We start from the raw sequence: 5212 nt of genomic DNA, 5'->3' as shown, positions 1-5212 counted from the left end.
AGGAGAAGAAGTACAAGATAGTCATCCCTGCCTAGAGCAGCTGACAAGCAGAGTGGACCTCGGGTCTCTTTGCACCGGAATCGTGGAGGACGGGAGAGGGCGTTCTTATTCGAAAGTCAGATTCCTGGGCCCCACCTTGATCGACTGAATGAGAGGGACGCCCAGAAATCTGCATTTCTGACAGGATCCCACTGGGGATACAAGTACATGTCAATTCGTAAGCCTTCTGGGCTGGAGGGGCAGCTCACTGTGTGGGCGCGTTTCCTCGTCCTTTGCTCACCCCTCCCTAGCAGCCACGCGCGCGCTCCTGGCGAGGGGCGTACCCCCGGGACCTGGGGGCAGGTCTCCCAAAACACCCTAGACCCGGGCCTCCCCCGCGTTCTGCTCAGGCTGAAACCGCGAGGCTTTGCTTCGCCGCCGCCCAGGCCGCTCTTCCCAGTTCCCGGATCCGGCTCCGGAGTCTGCAGGGCCCAGGCCCAGAGCCACTGAGCCAGGGAAGCAGGGGAAAGGAGAGACCAGAGGTGCGAGCAGCTAGAGGTGAAAGAGCTGCAGAAGCCGAAGGCAGTGGGCAGATGATGCGAGGCCAGTTCAACCCTTCAGGAAAATGAAAGAAATGTCAAGTGTAGAAAATAAATTACGTACTGGGGGAAAAACTGCGACTCCGCCGGGACTCGAACCCGGAACCTTTGAATGCCTTCAGCCTCTAGAAGTCCAATGCGCTATCCATTGCGCCACGGAGCCACCTGTTGGACTCTCTGCGCATCTGCTCTGTTAAGCCAGAGGCGACGGCCCCGCGCCCTTGCCACCGCCCCCTTAGCCGTCGGTCTGTATCGCAGAGGCCAGGACACTGACAGACACCGGCCGCAAGCACCCGTCCTCACCCGGAGACCACCTCTTAACGAAACCGGCGAGTCTTGCAAGCGAAGGGCGGGCGCGAGTCCGCCGGGTGCCGGCTGGTGCGTCTGAGGACAGCCGCAGCCCCGTCTCCGGCCCGCCCTGGGCACCGCCGTACCTGGCCGCGCAAGACAAATCACGCCCGCGCTCTTCCTCCCCAGCTCCCTTCCTGCCTGATCGCCCCCGGCTACCCGCTCTCCCGCGGCCGGTTCCGCCCGGCCTGGCCCCGCCCCGGCGATGCAGGCCCCAGGCTCGCCGTTGAGCCGTTAAGCCGGGCCGGTGACGCCGGGCACTTACGTCACACCTTTTAGCGGCCGATCCCGAGCGGCGACACCTTGGACTTTGAGGCGTAGGCAGCGGCCCCTCCCGGGTCCCGGGCTCTTTCTTGGCCGCCCGCGGCCGGGATCCGCCGCGGCAAGCGCGGGTCGCGGCGACGTCTGTGTGAGTGCCTGTGCGTGTTTATTTGCGCGGGGTTCGGTAAAACGGTGTTTGGGTTGCATTTCGCTCCCCACAGACCCAGAGCCGAATTTCTGAGGTATCCGGGCTCTGGTGGACTGAGGGGGGCGACGCGCCCCGCGCTGCAGCATCCTCCGATAGCTCATCCCAGCTCCGGCAACTGCCTCCGCGGGCCCCGCGCAGCAGCGGAGCCCGCGCGCCCGGAGCACGAGGCTGCGTGGGCGGCGCCGGTGAAGGGCCTGCGCGCGTGGGAGCGCCGGGAGCATGCGTGAGCGGGCGTGTGCGGTTGGGGGGCGCGCGCCCGAGAGTGGCCGCGTGGCTTTCCGGAGGCAGCCGGCATCCGAAGGAGGCGGCGCAGCCGGAGTCCGGACGAGCTCCCCGCTGCTCGAAAGGGCGCGGTCGCCACGAATCAGAGGGTCGGTCTGAGGGGGTATTTTTCAGTGCTCCTGTAATTCGCATCAGTAAGACCCCGAAGCCACTTGAAAGAGACGATGTAAGTAAAATCGCGTGGCTGCCTTGCAAACGCCTCTGCATACAAAACTCTTGGTCCCCGCTCCAATCGGCTTGCGGTTTTCTGAGCCCCGCCTACATAGAAATTGCGGAGCTGCTGCTGTGACCTGTGGTCCACTCCATTCCACGCTGCCCAGCTACATCAGGCATCAAAGCAAAGCAGTCTCCGTCCGTGTTCTAAAGAGGGAAGGGAGCTCCCAGGAAGGGTCTAGTGGAGTCGGGATCTGTACATTCTTATTTAACTTCACCCCACAACAATGCTATGAGCCAGATACTATCGTCCTCTTTATAAGGAAGGGAAACTGCAGCTAAAGGAGTTTGAATAACTTGTGTAGGGACACCTCCCTGGTGTGTCAAGAACTTTGAGGAATCTGCATTAGCCAGTGTCAACATGATCGTGTCGGTTCTCTGAACCCCAGTTCTCCCAGGAACGAAGCAGGTGGGCCCAGATGGATGCTTGCACACAAAATGGGTGGCATTATAGAAGAGGAATGCGGAGCTTGGGGGACCTACCAGTTTGTAGCAAGCAGTAAGCAAGCCTGCTCTTTGTCCCACAGAAGGACATTCCCTCATCCCTCAAGGTTGCTCACTGCAAACACAACTCTGAAGAATGGCCCAAATGAGCAGGATCTTACATTCTTAGCACACTCAGCAAGAATGTGCAAGGATGCTAAGGGCCCACGTTCATTGCCTCTCCAAACAGTGGCAGAGCCCTGATTGATGCCAGGCATGTCTCTTTCATTCTACCATAATACATAAAGTTCCTTGACAGTGAGCATTTTATGTAAAACATTGTTATGCCCCCTTTAAGATGAATGAAATAAAACAAATATCCTCACATGCAGGAAGGAGGAATTCCGACATACACCAAATTAACCCTTAAAATAGAAAATGACTTCAAATTGTATTGGTTTAAACAAAGCTTTTTTGAACTCTGAAATGTGTCAGGCACTAGTGGCATCTCAGAGTCTTCACTGGTCCTTGGAATTGCACATGGCTGAACAGGGGAGGAGTGATACTTAATGCTTCCTTGGAATACCATACAAAGGAATTCTCCTGAGGGCATTGGAGCCAAATCTCAAATGATGAGTCATTGATATGATTAAGTAACAATTCAGACTCATATATAAAAGTTCTGGGAAGGGGGAATTGAGAAAGAAATCACATGCTAAGGAAAGATGCGTGTGTCCTTAATTCCACTTAATAAATCAAACAAAGAATTTTTAGATATTTGATTCCTTTCACTAGTTGAGATCAAAACGCCTTGTCTGTGTCATGGAAAACATTACCAAGATATGGGGTTAGCAGACAGTGTGAGAAAACCAGGTTTGTGTGACCAATGCTGTGAGCAATCAAGGTGTACTTTTTACGCCTTACAATTAGAAGCCTGGGAAAGCCATGGCAGAACAAACTCTCTGTGTGTTCTCTGACAATTAATAAGTGGTTTGTAATGAGTCTGGCTTTAGAGGCAGCAATGGTAGTATGTAAAAGGAATAAAAATGTGTATTTAATTACCATCTAAGGAGAAAGATCCAGTAGGTTTTCTCTTCCCCTTTCCTAAATCTAAGAGCTGAATTTTCTCAGGCAGTGCATGCTGTGAACAGCTGCCATCACACAACCTGAACCAAGAATTCCTGCAGGAAAAAAACACAAAAACAAAAAACAACACCTCTTCCTTTCTACCGACAGAGGGAACCAAAGCATGAACTATAACCGCCTGTGAGTGGGCTGATCGCTGCAGTTTCCAATATGAGTTCCCTAAATTAAGCGCTACTTCATCTTGCTGTTTTAAAGTTCAAATCCATTATACGCCTCTGGGAGTCTGCAATAACATTTTTCATGTTTGTACAGAAGGATTATTTTTAAATTTCTATGTTCTATTTGCAGAGCTTGGAAGCAGCTTCAGCCTTCCCCAGAAGCTCTAGAAATCTACTGTATTTCTATATATTTTTTATTTCTATATATTTCTATAATATTTTCACTTGCTTTGCTTTGCTCTAGAGGGAGAAGGTCGTTGGAGTACCAGTTTAATTCAATTCAATGAGTATTTAGGGAGGATACATTTGGGCCTACTGTGGGAGATAAAAGTGGAAGTTTAAGACACAATCCCTACCTTCAAGGATACTTCAGATTCCTTGGAAGAAATACCTGTGAATATGAAACAATAAGCAAAATAATGCAAGATGACATATGAAAAAGTGTCAAAATGTGATTGGGCATCCTTACCAGTAAAACATTGTTTAGTTTGCATTTCCAAGTAATAAGTATATAATAAATACTATACTAATTATCTTTTTAGAAAGAAATTTTTAAAGGATGAGATTTTTTTTAACATCTTTATTGGAGTATAATTGCTTTACAATGTTGTGTTAGCTTCTGCTGTAGACCAAAGTGAATCAGCTATACGTATACACATATCCCCATATCCCTTCCCTCTTGCGTCTCCCTCCCACCCTCCCTATCTCACCCCTCTAGGTGGTCACAAAGCACCGACCTGATCTCCCTGCGTGCTATGCGGCTGCTAAAGGATGAGATTTTTAAAAATCAAAGACTCTTGAGAGTAGAGGTTAGGAGCATAGGCTGTGGAGTCAGACTCCTGGTGTTCACATCTTGGTTCTGCCTCTAATTGTAAGGCATGATCTTTAACTTTTCTGAGCCTTCTTTTCCTCATCCAAAAAATCCTAAAGTTGTTACGATAGGAGTTAATCCTTGCAAGGGTTTCTGTTCTGGCACATGGTAAGTGTGTAGCAACTGTTTGTTGTTATTATTAGCAAGCAACTCTCAATAAAGAAATCTCACATCCTGCAGGAACAAACCAAAGTTCAGATATAGCATCAGTTAAGTGTGTTGCAACCCAAGAAACATTCTCCGCCTCCTTACCCAACTCCTACTCAGCTATAGACATCACATCTACATAAGGTACCAAACAGACCGCTCAGCTTCTCAGACTGAAAACATCTACCTCCAGCTTCATGGTTCCCTCACGGTTCTCCCCCCAGAACCTTGGGTGGATTCTTATTTTCATGTGTCCAACTGCGTGGTTTCCCAAAACAAGGGGAAAACAATCTTTCCCTGAAGGATTTGTGAAGACTCTTCTCTTGCCAGACAAATCTGCTCGTAACATTTGAATGATGGCTTTTTTCATCCTAAAAATCTTAGCGCTGAGTTTCAGCCAGGCCAACAACTAAACTAGGTGGCAAGATGGGAATAGGCAAAGGGAAAAAAAAAAGTGCCAGGATGAAGAAATTTCGATATTAACACAGAAAAGAGGGACAAATGGTTCCTGAAGAAAGTACAGCTGGGGTGAGGGGGTTGAAGTGTCAGGAGGTTGGGCAAGTCGGATGGAGGCCAC

The 5212-nt window shown here is 50.1% G+C and overlaps 1 non-coding gene across 1 annotated transcript; it reads right to left on the bottom strand.

Moving 5' to 3' along the window:
• Positions 1-656: 656 nt before the first annotated feature.
• Positions 657-741, bottom strand: TRNAR-UCU (transfer RNA arginine (anticodon UCU)). The gene is given in 2 exon segments: positions 657-692; positions 705-741. It is a non-coding gene; the product is annotated as a tRNA-Arg (tRNA).
• Between the last annotated feature and the right edge of the window lie 4471 nt (positions 742-5212).

Source organism: Pseudorca crassidens, chromosome 2 (genome assembly GCF_039906515.1).
Source record: "Pseudorca crassidens isolate mPseCra1 chromosome 2, mPseCra1.hap1, whole genome shotgun sequence".
In the NCBI taxonomy this organism is placed as follows: Eukaryota; Metazoa; Chordata; class Mammalia; order Artiodactyla; family Delphinidae; genus Pseudorca; species Pseudorca crassidens.
Note: the sequence above shows the minus strand (reverse complement) of the source record. Positions and strands in the feature narration are given on the sequence as shown.